The sequence below is a fragment of the Ochlerotatus camptorhynchus genome, unplaced genomic scaffold (assembly GCF_037179485.1).
Source record: "Ochlerotatus camptorhynchus isolate MF236.1 unplaced genomic scaffold, CSIRO-AGI_Acam_v1.1 ptg000067l, whole genome shotgun sequence".
Classification (NCBI taxonomy): domain Eukaryota; kingdom Metazoa; phylum Arthropoda; class Insecta; order Diptera; family Culicidae; genus Ochlerotatus; species Ochlerotatus camptorhynchus.
The window spans coordinates 2092070-2115098 of record NW_027040557.1 but is presented as its reverse complement, the minus strand read 5'-3'; the positions used below and the strand labels follow the sequence as shown (position 1 = coordinate 2115098).

Genomic DNA, 23029 nt, shown 5'->3' with positions numbered 1-23029 from the left:
ATCCTCGGAATTCCCATTTAACTCTTCTCAGAATGACTCTGGAAGTGTCCTGTCCAAATTCGGTACCCTTGGTATTTTTTGCGGAATTCCATAGGAACTCTCTTTATATTTATATACCTTCAAATCACACAGTAAAAGACGACTTTCTAAAACAGGAAAACTTTACCATGTTTGACTGACTACTACTGAGTATAGAGTATAGAGTCTAGAATATACTTTTACCCAGTGGCGTCGCGTAACCTCACTTTTTACCTTTTCTACAACATTGAAAACGTTATTTAGGGTTATGTTTACATTCAAATTAGTTTAAAAAGACATAAGGTCTTCTACCAACATTGTTTTGTTCGTTTATGTTTTGAGAGTTGTTGAACAGGTAGGGCGACGCCTCTGCTTTTACCCTAAAACGTTAAGGTTTTAAGTTACCAGTCTCTTTAACCCGTTAACAACCAAGTCGTCTTGGACCTCCGGACAGTGCGCGATTTTTCCAGGAGTTATCCAAGGATTATTTATTCTCACATTATTTGAAAACAAGATGAATTTACGTTCCCAATTTCTGTTAATGGGCTAATGAGGTTGCACCGCCCTAAAGGTGTGTATGAGATCAACGCGTTCCCAAACCATACCCAAGAAATTTACCAAACATCACGTATCACGTTCACGAATCTGATTTCGTTTCCCGGAAAATTTTTATTTGCTTAGAAAAGTCATGCTAAATATAAATTTCCGATCACACCACCCAGGAAATCATTTCAAGGAAATTTGCTTCGTGTTATCGTGGGAAAATCTAAAGAAACTTCAGGAGGAAACAGAAAGAAACTTCTGTAGCTAATCGGAAGAAACTTATGGTGTCTGCATGAGGTTCCGTAAAAAGACGGACCGAAATAAATTGTAAAGACTTCCGGAAGAAGACAGAGCATAAGGCATACATTATTTTTGAGGATGTTGGGAGAAACTTCCGTGGGTAATTAAAGGGAACATTCGAAAGATGTCGAAACAAATTTCTGGGCGAAGTTTGAAAAAAATTCTGCAAAAAATTCCAAGGGAAGCCAGAAAGACTTCTGAAGAATAGTTAAGAAAGTTCTAGGCGATGATGTCGCAAAAATCTTCTGAGGGCTGTGGAAATAAACTTCAGGTTTTAGTTTAAAAATATTTACGATGAAGTTTGGAGAGCTTCCTGATTAATACTAAAAAGAAATATGCGAGAATTCGAGAAAAAAAAGCTTCCTGAAGGTTGAAAAACTTAATCATTCTTAAACTATTTCTCATTTACTAATAAAGAACACCAACAGGCGACATAGTTCCTAAGGAATATGGAAGCTGAAAAAAAAATCTACTGGGATAGATCAGAAAGAGCTTCTGGAGAATGCCGGAAAAACTTCCAAAGTAATCTAGAAGAGTTTTAAGTGGCAGTTTGTCAAAAACAAACTTGTTGAAGAATCTGGAAGAATCTTCCGAAAAAAAATCCAGAAGACAGATACTCCTGGGTGATGCAAAACAGAATTCTGGAAGATGTCAGGAGAAAATTCGGGAACACATCGGAAGAATCATCCAGGGGAAATCGGTTGAAAATTTCGGAAGAAGTTCAAAGAAACTAGCGATACAAGCTTTGGAATGAAGTCGGAAATACTTTCCAGGAGAAACCAGAAGATCATCTGAAGAAATTACTGAGGAAAATATAAGTAAAAATACATCCGGAGGAAGTTGGATGCAGATTCCGGGAAAAAAGGGGAAACTTCCGGGCAATGTCGCAAGAACCTTCTGAGAAAGGAAGAAAAACCAGAACTGTATCGTTGTACAGAAATTGAAACATGAACATTCTGATTAACCTATTTGGTTACTGGATATAATTATTTTCAGATTCCTGGGAACAGTCACCTACTGTTTCCTGATTCCCGGGTAGCCAAGGCCGGGAAAAGGAAACGCAGCTTCAATAATCTCGCAATTTCATTGGAAATCTCATTAGAACTCTCTAAAAATTCTTCTCAGCACTTATTCCGAATATTCATTAGAAATGAAACTGGAATCCTCTTTACAATCAACAATTAATCCCAGAACTACCTAAACTATAACATCTACTCTAAACTCACACAATTAATTAAGAATTCTTATCAAAACCCTTCAACAGGTCATTCCAAAACTCCCTTGGAATTTTTCACTGAAAATTTTATTGTTTGTCCCTAGAATTCATTTTAAAATCTCCTCAAAATTCTTTTCATAATTCTTCAAAGTGACTGTATCACGAAAATCTATTCCATTCCAAGGGTTTTAACATTTTTTTAAACGTCCAGAATCTCATTTTTCCGAAGAGACGTGACGAAGCATATATTTTTCACGATTTGCAGGGCTGGTAGTGGGTATGTATTATATTACATGGTGATTTTAGTGACAAAAATAACGGAAATAGTGACTTTAGAACAATAAAAAAAGGACCTACAGTGACATTAATTCAACTAAAAACATGGTTCTAATTTATCGTTGATTGCGACCCACTTCGAGAAATTTTGTAACTCACGATTACAACTCACGTGCATGTGCCTAGGACTTAAAATATCGATCTTCGAGCACATTTTAAGATTCCGGGATGCATTTTAGAGATTTTGAACCATTCATTTTTAATACTGGGATTTAACAATTCAAGATCTCAAAGATACACGACCGATCATAAGTTTAAGGACACCCCCAAAAAACCATGCAAATATGTTTCGTTCAATGATCTCTCATTTTACGTTCAATTTTCGATCTCCAAAGGTTATTTGAATGGTATGAATGGCATAGCATAAGTGTTCTACTACTATTTTTATTTCAAAATGTTGCCAACCCAATTCTGAGAAAATCAGTCACGATTCTTCAGAGTAAATTTTGAAAAATATTGTAACTTTGGGTGAACTTTTAGCACACAAAATTTAAAAATTTTATTGAACAACTTGCCTACGAGGAAAGTTCCTTTCAATACCTTTCAAATGATCTAAAGAGAACGAAAATTGGACGTAACATGACAGAGATATGAACATAACAAAATGTTTTTTGGGGGTGTCCTTAAACATATGATCGGGAGTGTAAACCAATTGAGAAAATTTGTGCGGCCCATGTTTTCTTCGATATTTTGAACATATAGAACGTAAGTTCACAGTCCTAGAAAAATTCAAATGCTTTCGAAACACATAGGGGAAATGGCTCTAATATTGGCCTATGGATCTAAGGTTGGGCTCATCGCTTAAAATCTGCTGTTTATCAATTTTATCTAGATGAACGCGTCATTGGGATGGTACTTGTGGATATTTTTGGTCGCTATTCAAAATTTAGTCGATTACTGAATTTATGTATGGGTATAAATTAGGGGCATTTAGCCCGACATTACATCCTTATAGGATTAATTTCCAATCGTGGTCGATTTTTGTTCCTGGGTATGGCATTTGGTTAGGAGTGTATTCGATAATGATTGAATAACAATTGGACTTCTATTATATTACAGCGATGCGGTTTCTGTTCCTCAGCTATTCTATTCAACTTGTGTTGCTATAACTGTATTGATATCTCCAGTGTGAGGAAAATAGCGCCTCAAATTCGCACATTAAACACTTCTCCTGAAGTTCACCATAGAATATGTTTTTTTTTTAATAAGTATACGCCAGACACACTCATGTTGAGACTATTAATAATCAACCTTTTCAAGTCGATCATGATTCTATTTTGAATTCGTTTATTAAATCGATTTTCTTGGCATTCTTCATTCAGCCGTATTTTAAATCTCTACAAAACAATATTTTACGCTGATTAGCAGCAAACAAAGCATCACCAGCTAACTTTCCAACTCCGATTGCACTTCGGTGAAGTTTTATTCAAAAGAATGCACCCGAGAACAAAACGGATAATTATCATAACTGTTATCATTTCGAAATATTATTGCACTCCACCCCCAACTGTTAACATTAATTCCATCTCTCGCCACACAAGTCGGCTCACAATGGACGAACCCTCCTCCCCCCGAAAACCCATTCCCTGAAGAAAATCCGCTGTTGTTATTTCCACCAGCCAGCGAATTAAAATTTTCCTCGGTTCTATGCATTTTAATTAAAATTTTCACTTCCACAAGCGCTCCAAGCTGGTTTGCCAGCCGCCGAGTCCGGATTTAAGCATCATCATCATCATCATCATCAGCGTTGTTTCGTCTATGGCGGTACTCTTGGCACTTGACCGTAGTCGTATAGTGGCCATGCAAATCACAATCAACGCCGAGCGCGCGCTTCGCTTGTGATAAATATTTATTTTCAGAACCGGAATTAGCAATTTGCCGACAATTAGTTTTGAACGCGAATTTTGTAATTTGATTAGCTGAATTCCTAACAAGCGCTCTTACCTGTAGCAAGTGATCCAAGCACATTTTCTTCAGAAGGCCTTCCACCGGACCCTCATCGCCCAAGACTGCTGCAGCCGTACTTCTTCTGTTCCGCTTCTTCCCGGTTGACGATTTTCTTCGATGTGATGATACACCAAATAACACTACACACTTGAGAGATTGAGCAATTTGACTTCCTTCTTCTACCAAGTATACGCACTAACACCGGAAATCTCCATCACCCACGCAGTTCATTCGACTGTTTTCAGCGCAATTTTTCCTTCACATCACCACAAGATTATGTAATCTGTTGGTATTTAATAACATCAACACCTGCGCGACCCAAATTCGAAAAAACGAACGGACAACAAAACCGAAAAAAAACGTAAACACAACACCCGAACCCGATCTAGATCGGTCGGTCGGTTCGTCGGTTCACTGGTCGGTCAGATTAATCAATTTTCACCCAATTCATTAACACGGCAACCCTTTCCGTACTCATCGAACGATTTTGCCGTTCTTCACCATGTTACCCATTTTCTTCAAAAAATACACGCAACCACTTTCCACCACTGCTTGACTGCTTGGCTGCTGCTACCAAAAACCGATGACCAAGGTCATCATCGCACTACACACAATTTCCCGGAAAATTTCACCACCGACTTGGAATTTCTTCACCCGCGTTCATCCGTCGTTGTCGGCGTGATGTAATTATGCTGGAAAGAAAATGGAGAAGGAAATTTCATCAATGAGTTAATGGGCTATTTGATTTGTTTGTGATATGAACGGCTGGAATTGGGTTATTTTTTGGATAAATTCATCCAGATCTCCTCCATCTTCATGGTGACCAGCAAATCTCGGTTAGCAATTTCTTGGTTTTTCTCCCGGAATTTTGGAAATTTTCCGGTTTAGCGATATACATTTCAATGAGCCATAAAACTGGATGGGTCATTTCTAAGACAGCAGCACCTTTGCTGGATATTGAATTTTGAATACCAGACGTTTATTTGATTGAGAGTTCTTTTCAGATTTCTTCTAAAATAAATTTGAAATTCTCTCTGGAAATCCATTGAAAATGTCTTTATACAGTCTAGAAATTATCTGTAGAATACTCCAAAAAATTCTTAAAATTCGTCCTTAGATTCTTTTTTTTTAATTTTAAACTCTTTTTAAGAATTCAGTGGAGCTTAGATTTTTTTTTAATTTGATTGAAATTCTCCGTAGAGTTCCCATGCAATTCACCTCAGATTCCAACAATTGAAAAAGGATTATTTAAAAACTTGTAAGCCTTCTTGCTAAGACGGGCAGGAAAAATTCTCCCGCAGAGAATTGTCTTCACATTTTTCTCTGAATTATCTTGGAGTTCTCCTCTAAATTCTTCTGGAAATTGTATGGAAAACTCATTAAAATTCTCTAGGCAATTATGCGGTTGGAATTATCCTCGGAATTTCTTCGGATCTTCGCAGAATTTGTTTGGAACTGTACTCTCAAAATTCGTTTCCTTGATATTTTTCACGAATAATAGAATCCTCTTGGAAGTTCCAGTAAAAACTCTCTTAGAGATTTTCGGAAAGCTCCCTAGAAAATATTCTCTGAAATAGGGGAAATGGATGTAATGTCGGCCTATATGTCCCTAATTTGGGCGCAATATTCCTTTAGTATTCCATGTTTAAAATTGTAGAAATTATCCATGCTCCAGAACCTTAAAAAAACACAATTCAAGCCTAAGCATTTATGTTACTGATGAAGATAAATCCACAATTATTTTGTTCAAAGAGTAAAAGTTGGTTGTTTTATAAAATATTTAAAAATTCCTGAGAAGGTTCTCTGGCGCAGTTCAATATATTATATTCTTAAAAATTTCTTGATAAAGGAATTTGAAAATTCCCTGAACATTTAGGGTTTTTTTTCAGGTTAAATAAAATTCCCTGAAGATACCAGGTTGTCCTATTTTTCCCATATTTTAATTTAACACCCTGAATTTACTTTCAATTCTTCTTACAAATCCCCTAGAAAAGTCTCCTCAAAATTACTTTGCAGTTTTAGACAAATCTTTTTTTGTAATTTCCTTGGAATGAACTACAGAATTATTTTGTTAACCCTCCGTTACTCGCGCCAACTTTTGTAACACGAGTACTCGCGCGTTGTACTTTGTACAACAGTGTGAGTTTTCCATTGCCATTTTGCAGCCGAGCTACCAATCGATATGAAACCAACGGGTATTCCTTAATAAACTTGTTTTTAACTAAACAAGTTAAACTTTTTTCACAGTTAACCCCCAAAAAATGCGGATAATAGAGAAAATGTGAAAGGAAACCGCGTAAACGGTGTCCGTACTACGTGGGATTTGACTTAATTGGTTACAACATGGAAAATCTCGAGATCCTGACCAGCTCGAATGGTACTCTCTTGGGCAAAGTTGTTCTAGAGATCATAACCTTTTTGCTGGTGGAGAGTAGTTCAGAATTTTCTCACTACGTAGCGCTAGATGTGAAATTCTCGCATGTGATATATCTCGAGATCCTGACCAGATAGAAAGATACTGTCTTTCACAAAGTTTTTCAGGAGGTCAAAGTCTATTGCTTGGTGCTCAATAGTTCAGAATTTGCTCACTACGCGGCGCTAGTATACACGTGAAATTATCATATAAAATATCTCGAGTTCTCGATCAGATAGAAAGGTACTGTCTTCGGCATATTTGTTCAGGAGGTCAAGGCCTTTTCGTAGGTGGACAGTAGTTCAGAGTTTTCTCACTTCGCGGCGGAACTATACATGTGAAATTTTCGTATATAAAATATCTCTAGATCCTGACCAGATAGAAAGTAAATGTATTCGGCAAAGTTTTTCAGGAAGTCAAGCTCTTTTTGTTCGGTGACAACAATTCAGAATTTTATCACTATGCGGCGCTAGTATACACGTGCCTTTCTCGCATATTCAATAGCTCGAGATCTTGATCAACTAGAAAGATGCTGTCTTCGGCAAAGTTGTTCAGGAGGGCAAGGTCTTTGGGCTGGTGGACAGTAGTTCAGAATTGTAGTACAGACAGTAGTATGGTCACAGTTTACGCGGTTTCCATTTACATTTTCTCTATTATCCGCACTTTTAGGTGTTTACTGTAATCAAAGTTTAGCTTGTTTAGATCAAAACAAGTTTTTTGAGGAATACTCGTTGGTTTCAGATCGATTGGTAAAGGTCCGTTTAGACTATCTGATTTCTTGGTCTGATTTTGACCGCCGCTATAATGAAAAATCTGCTCGATTTTACTTTCGACACACTTTGTCAAACTCCCCTGTTTGCTGGTGTTCAAACTGATTGCACATGTCGAAAGAACTGTCAATTTAGATTTCAAAACAAAACTGTATCAGGAATCAAAAGTTAATACTTCCATAATGAACTATCGGAAAATTACTCTAGCTTCGGTAGGCGTACTTGCTTTTATTATTTTAAATAAAATTAGAAGGAGAAGGAGAACTTTGTGGAGTAGGAAATGGTTGCTCTGAAGGAACACCGGCAGGGATCTGGCTCATCTTTCAAGAACTGCGATATGTGTGTTCTTCAGAAGTTCCGCAAATTTCTCTAAAAATATACAAAGTTCCTGAAACTATGCAGATTTAAGATCCTTAAATATCAACAATTATCTCTGATGATCACTAAATTTCTAATAATCTACGAACTTGTCGAAAGTTCTGTAATTTTCTCTGTTGATTTTCATGATTTCTGCAAATATCTCTGAACATCTACACAATTCCCTAAGGTATTAAAAAAAAAATATCTAGAAATTTTTGAGCTTCCCTGGAATTTAAGGAAGTTCTCTGAAGATCTACTAATTTTTCTGAAGTTGTGCAAATATCGTTAAAGATCAGCGAACTTCCTTGAAGTTCTTCAAATTTCTCTTAAAATGAAATAACCTCAATCAAATTCTGAAAATTTATTTTTAAAATCTGTAGATTTTTCAGTAGATTTACGATCTACCCTCTGAACTTTTCTGAAGTTTCTAAAATTTCATTCTGGAGCACTGTATTTCTGCTCTGAAGAGCTACGAACTGCCCTGAAGTTCAATGTTTTGTTTCAGTAGATCTTCGAACTTCTCTAAAGTTCTATAAATTTATTTGTGGATTCTTGGACTTCCATAAAACATACTTCTAAAGATTGGTGAGCTTTCCCGAAGTTCTGTGAGTTGTGCTGAAGTTATGCATTTTTTTCTAAAAATGTACGAACGTCCTGAAGTTCTACATACTTTTCTTAAGGTCTAAGGACACCTCTGAAGTTCTTCAGATCTATCTATTTGGAATTGAAACATTTTCTTCTGAAATTTTATGAATTTTCCTGAAGATCATTTAATATCTACTCTTCTGAACTTCTGCAAATACCTTTGAAGTTATGTTAAGTTTTCTAAAGTTCCGTAGTTCTATTCTCAAGTTCTACGAATTACCTTGAGGCTCAATAAATTTCTCAGTAGATCTGAAAACTTCTCTAAAGTTTTGTAAATTCCTCTGTAGGCTCTCGGGCTACCCTGAAGATCTGAAAATTTCTCTGAAGATCTTCGAAATTACCTAAAGTTCTCAAAATGTATCTAAAAACATGTGAGGTTCCTTGAAGTTTTAAATATTTCTCTCAAGATTAACAAGTTTCTCTGAAATTGTATAAATATTTTTAAAAAGATCGCCGAACTTCCCTAAAGTTCTGCAAATTTCACTGAAGATCCATTAAAGTTTCTGATATTTTAAAAATGTATCACAAAATCTGCACACTTTCCTTGAAGGCCATTAAATGTACCTGAGGATCTATGACCATTCTTGTGATTTTTTCAGAAGTACTGTAATTTTTTTTTTTCAAAGTTTTGAAGCTTTGTTTTGAATATCTACGATTTTTTCTGATGTTCAATAATTTTTCAGCAGATATGCAAACTTCTGTGAAGTTCTTTACATTTTACTGTAGATTTTTAGACTTGTCTGAACTTCTGCGAATTTATTTAAATTTTTGCAAAAAATTTCTGAAGTTGTGTAGTTCTGTTCTCCAGATCTACGAACTACCCTGAAGCTCAACAAATTTCTCAGTACATCTCCGAACCTCTCTGAAGCTCTAAAAAAATCTTAGAAGGCTCTCAGACCTACTGTCTGGCATGCTTATTCTTATATAAAACATGCTGTTTCGTTGACCTTGCCATGATTCAAACCATTACGGCATCTTTTGGCCAAAATAAAAATCATAATTTTAGAAAAAAATCTATATTTTCCCATCACTTGCGGCTATTTTGCTGAATGAGTTGAATGAAAATTAAACACAAACCTTTTTCGTTCGACAAATCAAACGGCAAATGTGTGAACGCATCCGAACATTGCATCCGATAAAATTATCGAGCAGCCTGCTCGAATCAGACCAAGAAATCAGATAGTCTAAATGGACCTTAACTCAGCAACAAAATGGCAATGGAAAACTCATGTGTGTTGTACAAAGTACGAGTAACAGAGGGTTAATGTACTTTGTATTCTGATCAGGATTCCCTTGGAATTCTACTTAAAACTAGCTTAAGGGGGTTCATTTTGATTTGGCCGAAAATCGTGCAAACTTTGCGATTTTTTTGTGGGAAAGTTGTGCTATTGAGTTTTAATGCCTTATACATTGATGATGTTTTTTTGTTTTGAAAAATTCAAAATGGCGGATCGCGTCGGCCTCTGCGCACGCAACAATGTCCCCTGCTGCCAATTGTAGGGCCTTCCGTGGTAAACTGAAATGAGTAACTGTCATATATTATGAAAATACATAAAATTTCCTACGGCATATACCTAACCCAAACAAATTTTTAACGAAGAGACGAACCAGCTACAGGCTGAAAGTCTCTATAATAAAGCAACAAAAAAAAATTTAACGAAAAAAACCTAACTTTTTGGATATTAAATAAAAAAGTATATTTTTTCTCTTTCTTTTTTATTTTGATCTGGTTTAAAAATTATAAAAAAAAACAATTGTTCATGCCAATAATAGGTATACGCCGCCGTAAAGAAAAGTATTCACTTTAAAACTATGTTTGAATGAAGCGAATCGGATGAATAGAACAAGACTTATGATTGACAAGAGTTCCTAAAACATGGTTCCGAGAAAAACGCGTTTAAAGTTTTTTGCGTGACATGGGTCCATTCGAGACGCTCTAACTCTAAAAATACGTATTGTATCGGAATATCCTTTGACACATATATTCTACACATGTGCAGTTTTCATTTTATGTAAAAAAAAAAAAAGATTTTTTCGATAAAATCTAAATGGGGATTTTCTAGAGATCCTTAGAAATTCTCATAAGATTTAGAGATTCAGAGCGTTGACACTTTTGCAAGGCACTAAATTTATTTGTAATCTGGGTTCTTGGAATTTATTCTATATCCAAAGGCTTGAATATTTAAATTCGTTCCGAATTCTTGAACATTTCTCTAGGTCTATGATTACAAAAAATAGTCTATAGAAATTATCCAGGTTCAGAACGTTAAAAAAACACAAATCAACACCCAACAGGGGAATGTAAGATTCGTTTGCAATTATGTGGGAGATCAGTGAGTGTCGTGAAATTCATCATGTCGAAAAAAAAGATTGCCGACTGGAGGACTTGAACCACGAACGTTGCGATTATCAGAACTGTGTTTCCTCCACTGCTCTCTCCATGCCTCGGAATATGGATAGGCTAAAAGCGAGGCTAAAAGCAAACAAGAAGCGCTCATTTCCTCGCATACTCGACTCCGTTTGCTTTTTGTGAAGGAGAAAATCAATGCAACGGTGTGTTTCGTCCTACCATGTTATACATAAAAATCAAGAAAAATGCTTGCTTTTGTAGGTGAAAACATATACAGAACACGGAATTAAAATAGATTAAAACTCATTGTTCATGAACAGAGGATGACACGAAATGGAACTAACATTCATTGCAATGAATTTTTGGTTTGCGTGAAGCCTAAGAATTTATGTTGTTACTCCACACTCTAGAATTAATGTGTTCAAAGAGTAAAAATAACAAACGAGGAAGATAAAGTTGGTTGTATTATGAAATATTTGATAATTCTTGAGACGATTCAAACGCAGTTCAATAGATTCTATTCTTAAAAATTTGCTTCATAAAATAATTTGAAAATTCCCAGAGAATTTCAGGCTTCTCCGGGTAAAATAAAATTCCCTGAAGATACCAGGATTTTTTTAAGGTAGTAGGCACCCTGTCACCTTAACCAATAGAACTCTTTATACAGCGTTTGCGGAGCCAATAATTCATTGATTCGTAACAAAATTTCATTTTCATTTTCGCGCAAGTCAATCCAAAGCCGAGGATAAAGGAAGGGTAATGCCTGAATAGTCTATGAGGACCACTTGAATGCCATGGGAAGGGATTGTTGAGGTCGGTTATTGGGGGATTTTGAGGAAATGACACATAGTACTAGATTTGTGCTGCAAAATTTAAAGAAACCGAAAATCCATCTCCCACCCATTGATCCTTTCACATATATACCAAATTGATATTTTAAAGCAACCATCAACATAAACAGACAATATATGAAAAGGCTAGTTGCCAGTTGCTTGAAAGGCTAGTTGCCTCCCTAAGCGGATCCCCCGCATCCTAACTCTTTTGTTAATCTACTTAATGTTATTAGGCTGTCTAAATTTTCTTATTTAAGTTCGTTTGATGATCATGATATCTCGTTAGCCTAATTTAATAAAAATAATTGAAATCTCTAATCTACCTAATCAATTATAACCCATGCTTTATGAAATACCTGCATTTGTGCATGTAATCTAAAATTTAACGTGTTTTAAGTTGTTTTTGACTTTGACCTATATTTATTATATATTAGTTCGTCCCAATAAAATGCTTCACTTTGAAGATAGTTTCCTAATCGATTTTTAAATTATATAGGGTATATGCTCCAACTACGCTCACACGTTTCCACTATGTCGTCCCACAAAATTACGTATGGATATGTCACAGTAGAAGCACGCCACAGTAGAAATCCCGAGCCATAGTTCAAACATTTATCCCAAATCAAAATGAAGCACGTATAAGATTAGTTACAACACCATGTACAAAAATGGTGTTTAACATTGTTCTTTGAGTAATACCTACTTCAATGAAAACAACAATGAAAGCTTGTCACGCAAATAGAAGGAGCACTGTTGGGCGTTTTCTGAAATATTTCTATAGTATAATTCCCTTGCAAACCCAAATAAATCTATCTGTGTAAAAATAAAAAAATAACAGTGATTTGCGGAAAAAGCCACCAGTATCGCACCCAACGTCAGTGCCTATACATAAGCGTACTACAACGCGGCTCTCAAACAAAGGAGTAACAAGTGTGATACTATCACTTCAGGCTATAACTTTGGTTCTCTCGTGCAATGGTTCATCAGAGAGTTCGGTAGCTCAGTAATCCTCATCGCATGCTCATGACGCTATTCTGCCACGGCATGAGCCAACGATGCCTGACCTAAACCAACCGTCTCAAACGCTCCACTATGAAGCATAAGATTAGGCCCGCCCACCAACGGCCAGGTTAAAAACTAGCCAAGCGGAGTGAATTCATTGATTCGTAACAAAATTGACAAAATTCTAGGTCTATCAGGAGTTGGACCAAATACTCTCGTGGTTAGAGGAGTACTTGGGGGTTACTCAACCAATAGAACTCCATACCATAATATGGGTTTGAAAGACATCATGTGAATCATTTAGAAGATCACGCCCCACGCCCGACTACCTCTTAGTCATCGTCCGATTACAACATCAATCTCTCAGTCAAATTTCAACATCAGAGTACTATACCTTATTACCACAAACGTGTGCGAATTTTCTTAGAAGCTTGTGCCATCAGACACCAGATGGGCTAGTATTTTTGTTTTGATTTGAACAAAGTTGATTTTGTGTGCAATGACAGTGTGCAAAGAGTGTATCATTTTTGTCATTTTTTTTAATGAATTTCTGTTTTGAGTAGAGTGAAAGAGATAGAACCAAAACATTCTAGAACATTTGGTGACAATGCTAGTACAATCCAGTAGTAGTGTTCCCATGTGGTACACTGAAAAATTGCAATTGCAGGTTCGTCACCAAAGTTTTCGTTTGTGTTATTAAGTTGTTTTTTTTTTATATTAATTCTACTACTGTTGTTGCACATTCATTAATTCACTATTCACTATTACTATCACTTTTAAAAAAATATAACAGATACGCATTTCGTTTACTGCTTGCAAACTTATTCAGTGTCTATTCATAGTCTAAATTCATAGTGAAAGTAAATAGTGAATTAGTGAACGTGAAAGTGATACAATACCAGTCGAATAGAAAGGAAAAACAACGTAATAAGGTATACAATTATTCTACTAAAACGCTCATCAATCAATTTAGATCAGAGTCCTTTTAAAATTTGATACCAAGCTATAAGGCATGGTCGTTAAAGATTTTGAAGACCTGGCCACTACAAACCTAGTCTTTACGATACTCACCACTAAACCCGACACATATGCCTTCGTCCATTGTTTATGGGCAGGATCCTGCTCAGAAAGTCCCACACCAAATTATGTCTTTCGGGAAAGGTTGTCCTGTTTTCAGTTTCTATGTCGTTGTTTGTCATCATTTCCAACCCATCCATAGGGCGGCGGATGCAGTTACTGCCGTTGTCGTCGATACCTGTCGATGTCCAGTACAGAACGGAGAAACAGAGAAGATAAAAGTATATTAGAAGCAATAAATAATCATTTCACCGTCGCACTTGCTTCCCAGAAACTGCAAAAGGAAAACAACGACGGAGACGGCCCACTAGGAAAGCTGATATTTCCAGCATCGCAACCATCTTCAACAGGAGCCCGCGCGGAAATGAGTAGGAGGTCTTTGGAGGGAGATTATTCCCAACACGTGGAACATGCCCTCTCACTGCACTAGCACTCGAGGTGGGAGTCAAGCGAAGAACAGAGACTGAGCATAAATCATCTCTGTACAAAAAGATAATCTCCGGCAATAAGAGTTAATTGGACCGAAAGCGGATGGGAAATGTTGGTGGTTCTGATCGTTCGCCTCCATCGAACACGACGACGATGACGGCGAAGATGATGAGGTACAATTTCCCGCGGGGATGTAGAAAACAGGAATGGGTCATAAATCTAGTTGCTAACCTTAGAGCGAGCTGGGACTCGCAGCATAGATAAACTATATCGTAGAAGGCATAATCCGGACTTTGAAAAATAATCCTCTCTCTTGTAACGTAAGCATTAAAAGAGTAGACATTTTTGCCGATTTTTCGATAAATCCTGAGATGTAATTTCAAGCTGTCATAGGTTTACTGTTTACTGACCAATTTTCAATGTGTTACGTCTTGTTTTTCTGTAGTTATGGCAGAAACAGTGGAGAAACTTCACGCGAAAACTTGTTCATTTCTTCCAGAGCTGTTCCACGCCAAATGGTCAATCATTCACATTTGAGGGGGTTAGAAGGAAAGGGGTGTAAGTGACTTTGATCGATTCTCTTCATCGACATTCTCTTTCGTTAATAGTTCAGCTGCAAACACATTCCTTGATTCGTGTGCCATTCTGGATGCTAGATGAGAACCTCCTCTATCAAACTATGGGGCAGAAATAGCGCAAAATCTGTTTATAAAGCTGTGGCTATCAAAAGAGAAAGTCGATGAAGAGAATCCATCAAAGTCACTTACACCCCTTTACTTCTAACTCCCTTATTTGAGCTAGAATTCGGCCATTTTTAATCTCGCAAAAAAATAAAAATGGCGTATTATTCATTAAATTATAACCAGAAAACGTCCCTTCCAATCGAACTAAAGGCTAAGTCAAAGATGTAGGAAAATAAAAATACACGCAAAAAAAATGTAGCAGTTTTGGGTAAACAATCCGAAAAAATGTCCAAACCTTTTTTTTACATTTTGCACTGAACACCAATTTTCTATACTTTCAAAATCGTTTTCTGAGCAAATTTTTACAACAACAAAATTATATAGGCTCAAAAATGTGTCCAAAAGTTGTTGTTCCATTATTTTTGTTAATTTGTATGTCTTTTACTTGAAATTTTCACAGAAGATAGCATTTTTCATACTAAAAAGCGTATCTTTGAAAAATATTCAAAATATATTGGTTATTTTTGTTATTTAATTTTTAAACACATTAATGGATTTTTTTAGTTAAAATAACTGAGAAACTTACCGTGTATATTTTTTTCTAAAAAGGAATTATTTTTTCTTACAACTTTGTCTCAGACGTCATTTCGATTGTTAGTGACGTATTCGAGTTATGTTTTCAAGACAAACAATGCATTAAGTTCTAGTGAAACATTCACAGATTCTCTTCGACGATACTCTCTTTGCATCCCCACGGCCATGTAAAGACATTTCTTGCTTTTTCAACACACAGTTCGGTGAAAGACTCTTTTATCTAGCATCGAATATGCCAAACATGCCAAGAAACGGTTTTGTAGCCAAGTAATTTACCAAACCGATCAATGTTCGGGATATGTTGAAAAATTTCCAATACGACATTTTGAAGTTTTTTGCGAGATTTAAAATGGTCGAATTTTAGCTCAAATGTTAACAATTGACCATAAGATACCATAAGGAGAAGATCGAGTCTGAAATTTAATTTGTTTTGCTATTTGGCCTGGAAATGCTCTGTTTTCGTAGGAACAAAAAGACGATCGTGAAAATTAGTAGTTCACAAGGATCTACTCCAATTACTTTGGATGACCAATCACGTGGAAAAATTGATTGAAACGACAAAGGAAATGCTGAAAATTACCCTAACAAAAAATCAACCTAGCTAGAGCTGTTGCAAAGTTATCAGAAATGGCTTGAATTATTGTATTTTCATTTAGTAAAACAATAAGCACAAGCAAGCAAATGTAATTGTTTGGTTCTATTTAACGTAGTTTTATTTTTGCGAAAAATTTCCCCTATTTTTAATTAAAAACGATACATGATTTTGACAGGAGGTCCTTAAAAGTATTATGTTCCAAAAATAAAATCAACTAACAATAAGAAGGTTGCAACAACTATAGGGGGGACGAGCCCACCCTCTATCTATTAAAATCTACTAAAGTCGTGAAGTGTAGCATTTCAAAAATGTTCCAAAGCATCAATGCGATGCAATTTGTTCTTTTTTATTCTTTCGAGTTTTCGTCCAACTCGACAGAATAGCAATTGCACCACATTCACCTAAAACAATTCCCACCAAGCCAACCTGTCAGCCATTGTTTTCGTTCGGTTAGCTGATGCTGGCAAGTGGCACAGCTGCTGTTTTGTGTAAGCAGTCATTATTGTGAAACCCCTCTTTTTCTCCTGATTCTCTTTCTCCTTCTCAAATAGCGTTTTTTTTTTTTACTTTTCAAGCAAATTCCGTCATGACTTTCCCCCTTCTATCGGCAATCGATTGCCACCAATCCTCTTGCATCAACCTTTCCTTCACTTCAAAGCTGTCTGAGAAGAGTTTTTCTCCGCGAATAATGTACACGACACGAAGAAAACATTTACTTTCCTCTTGACTTGTCACATAGCACAACAGCCCCCCCACTGCCACCCCCTCCTTGTCATCGTCGTCTTCGAATAGCCGTCGATGTCAAAAGGTTCAAGCAGCGAGAGGAGCTGTGCTTGTTGTATTCATTCCATTATTGCTGTTGTTACGCGTCGAGTGGCTGTTTTTGTATCGCTTCGTCGTCGTTACTCGTGACAACGAAATTTCATCCTTTGTCTCTCTGTGTCAAAGGTGATAGAGGTGGAAAGGTGACAAAGAAGCTCAGGAAAAAACTAGTTTTGTTTAATTCTTGCACGGCGACGGCGACGACGGCAGGAGGATGAGACAAGAATTCGGTTACAGGTGGATGAGCTGTCTATTGTTGTTCGCCGGTTGTGCAATCCTTTCGGAAGACTACACTGGAACAATAGCTTCGGAGGCCCGAGATGAGCAAGTCTAGGAAATGGCTTCGGATGCAAGATGGTTCTAGTTAAAAGGTTAATCAGAATCGCCAGTATATGGGCAAAAGCAGCCCGAGGAGGCAGAAAATCTTGTGGAGGCCAATTTAAAGGGACAAAACTCGATTAGTGCTTTGGTGTTATATTTAAATATATTGGAAACGGGACCCAAACACCATTTAAAAGCACAAAACTCAATGCAGTGTGATAAACCTTAAGCTGAACCAGCCTTGCTCGGATATCGGTTTTCCACGGGAGACTAATACCACGTTCGAAATACAGAGTTATAATAATTATCAACAGTGCTCAGTCTGGTGTTTAAGTAAGACGAAAGTAATTCAGTATGCTCAGTTTGTTGGCAAAAGCGCACTGCTTTTATGAGGAGAAAGAGAGTTATCGGAGGTGCTGTGTGACGAGCCGATCGGTACGTTTGCGTCAGTCATTCAGTTGATTCATTGTGCAATTTCACTGGAGCGGATCAATCACGGAGCGGCAACCATTGATATGTGCAGGAAGGAAGCAAAATTCGTGGAAGCCACTAGTGCTTCAGTTTTACATTGCATTGGGATACATTTGAATGGAGCCCTTTCCAATAGGAAAAAGCACGTGGTATTCCTGGAACAGTTTATATGTAAAATATAATACTCAACATGGCAGCTCAATTAAATTTTGAAATTCGGATAACCTTTAAGCTGGACAAATCTTGGGCGGAAGATGGATGTTTGCGGTGATGTTTTGAACGGAAGATTGCTCTGTTGTTTTAAGACGATATCAAGGTGTGATGGAGGCTAATGGAGTTTTATTAGAAAATTTGATATTAATTCTGCACCGTCAGTCAGAATTTAGAGCGTTTTTTGTTACTTTCAGTAATCTTACAATTTGACAGCATGTTCATAAGGTTGTATAACGGATTGCAGGAGTCTTTGGATTTATATCGAAGTATCCAACAACTGTGTTAAATTTGCACGAATTTGGCTGCGATTTGAATATGCGGAACGATTTTAAATTGAGTATGAGAAACGAAAAAATAATTAATTTGCCTGTCTAAAATTCATAAATTGTTTTATATTGATATTGACATTGCAGAACAAATTCGCCGAGGACTGCAAATCGGTTCGATTTATATGCAAACATTGATTAACCATATACTAAGTAGAACTCTGTACCGGGGTGCGTAGCTACCAAGGTTTATTATACTGTCCGTATTTATTTTTTAGTTAGAAAAGCGTTGCAATGGACAACCGAAATAAGTTCAATACTCGTAAGTTTTTTTTGAGAAGCTTCTAAGGGCAATTTCTACAGGGTGGCAGATCGAAAGTTCAAACAAAATTAACTGAGTTTTCCAGGTTTTGCCAGCTACCAACACTAAAGCGATGTGACTCGCCTCTCCGTGAGTAAGCGAATGTGTTCTCTTTCTAAGCTCCCTCATTCACCATATTGTGCAAGAGCAAGATATGTGGATAGGAAAACGAACTGTATGGAGCGGCGCTGTCGGAATCAGTCTGAACAGTCAAGAATTTTACGAAAACTAGATTTGGTAGGATCTCATAAATCTTCTCCCAAAAATCAGTTTCAACCAGGTTTCAACTTGCACATTTTTACAACCTCCAAAGAGACAATTTTGGTTTTATGAGGATTCGTAGACCATAATTTACACTTATATAATGCTCTAAACCCTCAATAAAACTAGCAATGTTACATAAGCTCACTTTTTTCAATTTTTCAAATGCTTAAGGGTACTTGAGTTTAAATAGTCAAAAGTTACTTAGAACGCATTTCTGGTAGTTAAAAATCGCCCATAAATGATTGATTCAATGAACCTATACAAAAGTCTAGTAAATTATTGTGAAATAATTGACTAGACTTTTCCGAGAGCTGTAGCTCCAATTTCTACCTTTGAATTTTTCCGAGTTTGCTTTAGGAAGATCCCAGATCTTTTAGGGGAATGATTCCGTAATTTTTTTAGAAGCTGTTCCGAATGTTCGTAGAATACTCCCTTGAAAATTTAAGCTTCTTCTGAAAATCCCCAGTAGGTGCTCTCAAAGAGCACACCACTTCCTCAAGCAGTCCTCAGATCTTCACCAACCACAAATATAACTAACTATGAAGAGCTTTGAGTGTGTTGGTTTATTTCCTTTTAATTCCGTTATAATTGCTTATCTTTCGACAGATACGTGTAATTCGTCTTCTACATGCTGACTTCATCAGTGCCAAGTACTCAACACCACTGAAGAATCCATCTTTTATCTACGAGTTAAATACTAATACTAATACTAGGTACTAAAAATCACCTGGTATCCACTGCCATGTCACGATTTACCTAACAAGGTACCTAAATTTAGTCTCCAACAAGTAAAGGCATGCTACGATGTGTGGTTTTAAGTAGCATGCTAAAGAGTTTCGAGTATCCGTTTAGTTGATCTCTATTAAGCAATGTTGATGGATTATGTTTAAATATTTCTAAACTTTGTGCTACGTCTAGTTTCCAAGACGAAGATACACTCCGCATGATATTAATGTTATCCTTTGTCAAATTGTGCCCCTTCGTAAAGATATGTTCTGCAACCTTGGATATAAGTTCATAATGAAGTCCTTTATCCATCTCTTTGTTAGCCTTTTTTACCTCTGCGATGCGTTCCTTAAACCTTGTTTCCAAAGTCCTTTTCATCTGATCAATGTAGATTTTATTGCAATCTGGACAAGAGATTTTGTAGACTCCAGCTTTCCCTAAGACATTTATAGAATCTTTTGTTGATCCTAACAGTGACTTCAGCTGATTTGTAGTGCTGCTGAATACTAAATCTAGGCCGAAACTTCTAAGCTTCGAAATCAATGGTTTGGTAATGTTTTTGTCGAAATTCACCGCTACCCGTTTTAAAACTTCCGTTGCTGGTGTAAGAGTTGTGGAAGTACACCTAAAATGATCCCTTGTTCTTTTAACGATTATTGCTTGAGTTTTTTTTTTCTTGATACTAATTAAGTCTAGCGATTTCAAACATATGAACTATTTCCTTTGATTTGCCTTAGAAATAACTAATTTTACACGTGACGGAATCCGTCTTTGACATAAAAGATGAGACGTAAACAAACATGTCATGTGTCATGTAATATTAAGTGCTTCGAGACTGAAAAGTTCGTTGCTCGACGAAAAGTACGTTTGATTGAGCTATATTTCGCGTCTGTTAGGGAACATGCATAAATGACGTAGCATTTGAGGGGGAAGGTGGGGGTTTCAGAATTTGTGACCGGCCATGTATTGGATATAGCCAAATACGCTACAAGGGGGGGAGGAGGGGTCTAAAATTGATTAAAAATATGCTACGTCATTTATGGATGCTCCCTTACGACTCAAATTTATGTCAAAATTGACGCTTGTATATGTCACTCTCAGAGCACCTAAATTTACATGAATTTCTCTAAATGCCGCTAAGAGGAAGAGCTTGCATCCTGTGAACCATGTGATGAAAAGCGGCCATTTTTTGTTGATTGGAGTGGTTTGAAGAGCTAAGTTGAGAGCACGCAATAAGCTAATATGCGATACGCAATAAGCTTGAAATGCGAAGAAGAAGAAGAAGAATGTAGTGACCTCAGTTTGTTGTTATGTAACTTTCTTTTCCTTTATTCCTCGCAGTCCTCTCTGGAGCAATATCTGCGTATCCCGGGGGAAGTGGCCAATTTCTTCACCTGCTGCAAGGAAACCGCGGCAAGCTGTAGACCTGAGATAGTTTTTTGAATAGAATTTCAAGAAAACCTGGAATTGAATTCAAAGTAAACTTTACTGAAAACTCATATAAATTTCTCCTCCTGTGAATTTCAGAGGAAAATTCCAAGGGCATTCTGAGGATAATTTCATGAAGTTTGTGAAAGACAACAAAATCGGAGCATATATAAGTCATCGTAATTTTTTGGTGAATACTTAAATTGAGGATTACAATTAAATCTGAGAATAGCTCCACGATCTCAAAGAAATTCGGAAAATGATTCCAGGAGCGATACCAAACAAATTAAGAGGAAAAATCTAAGGAATTTGTGAGGAGAAATGAAAATGAATTCTTAGGAGACTTTCAATGTGAGTAGAATTCCAAGGGAAGGAGAGGATTCACACAGGAAATCTGAAATGAATTCAATGAAAATTCAGAGAATCTTTATATAGGATTTCTTACTGAGGAGAATTTCATGGCAAATCTTAGGAAAACTAAAAGAAAATTTGAGGAATATTTCAATGGAATTGCAATAAGTATTTACACTATATTCTTGTGATAGTTTTTAGAGAATTCAGTGAAGCGTTCCAACTGAATTTATGAAATAATTCCATTAGAGTTTCGGTAAAATATGAGCAAATGCTGAGGAGAACTCCAAGCGAATTATCATGAAAAATTTCCGTTGAATATGGAATGGACTATTCTGAGGTCTCCAGAACTACTTGAAAGTTCCCAAAATATTCCTGAAGTTAGTGAAACTCCCTTGAAGTTCATGGATCTTCTCTAAAAATTTAACAATTCACTGAATTGCTCTGGAATATCTCTGCTTTGAGGATATCTGTTCATTCTTGAAGTTTTTTTTAGAGCTTTATTAGTGAGATTAATATCTTTCTTGAAGTTTTCGAATCTTTTCTAAAGTGTTAGCAGTTCTCATGAAGCTTGTTGTACTACCCTGAATTTAATTGAACTGTCTTAAAAATGTGAAAACCTTAATAATTTTCTTAACATCTCTAAAGTTCTCTGAAAATCTGGAAACTTCTTGAAGTTTCCCGCTAATTTAGTGAAACTAATGGAACTGAACTCGCCTGAAATTCCCCTTGTTTTTGGAGCTTTACTAAACTTATTTGTAATGCTCCCGAAATGTACATAAAAGTTCCTTAAGTTCTCGTATCTTCCCTTAAATTCCATAGACTTATATGAACTTATCGAAATGATATCTACTGTGAAGTTTTCGAAGTTATTCTGAAATTTCAGGAATTTTTTATGCTCCCGTAACGAAATAATTAATATAGTTCTATGATTTTCGCTGAAGGTCTCAAGATTTGTCTGAAGTTCAAATTATAGAAACTAATTAATTATTTCTTCAATAGTCTAGAGATGTTTTCTATGCTTACCCTAATTTCTCTAAATTGATCAAATGTTTCGATAAATTTTCTGAAATATATTTATTATTCCCTGCACCATCTCAAGTTTTCCGGATCAATCATAGAATTCTCGGAATATCCCATAATTTCAAGGAACTCTGATGTTATTGTGATCGTCCTCGAAGCAAGTTGTGACCTATTACAATCGCGATCGTCAAACAGCTGATGGTAGTAACGCTTGGTACATTCTTATCAATATGCTTGTCGAAGCACTCTCCATGACCATCGATCAAGATGATGAAAGAAGTAAAAAGCAACTGGTGAATGTCGTCTTCGGTGGTGATCCATCACCGACCTGGTCATTCCCGACAATCACGACACTCATCTGTGCTCGTTTTGAAGCAGTTGCTGCTTTGCTTGCATTTGTGAGTGTGTTGGTGAGTGAGCCTAACAGATTGCGTTTAATTTTGCCAGACACGTGACGAGACGAACTTGGAACGCGTAGGCATTGTTTTCGTTTTCTCCTATCGTTTCGTTTTTTTCATCATCGTACTACAGAAGTCTTCACTGTTTTCGTTGTGCTTTTCAACATCAGCAGCGAGTGTTACGTTTTGCCTGTGAGCAGCGACCATTACTGGTGATTGTTGTTTGCCCTACCTCTCACTGCGTGACAAAACGTTCTGTCAGCGATAGTCGGTT

The 23029-nt window shown here is 36.6% G+C and overlaps 1 protein-coding gene across 6 annotated transcripts in view; it reads right to left on the bottom strand.

The window, feature by feature from the left end:
• rdgA (retinal degeneration A) overlaps nt 1-23029 on the bottom strand; it is a 381463-nt gene that overhangs the window by 317547 nt on the left and 40887 nt on the right. For 5 of the 6 annotated variants that reach the window (XM_065216762.1, XM_065216765.1, XM_065216766.1 and 2 more), the window contains exons 2-3: nt 13805-13988; nt 4358-5052 (exon numbers count right to left, since the gene is read on the bottom strand). The gene's annotated coding sequence lies outside the window, so the exon portion shown is untranslated. The remainder of the gene's footprint in view (nt 1-4357; nt 5053-13804; nt 13989-23029) is intronic. The other variant, XM_065216763.1, reaches the window with a different exon arrangement.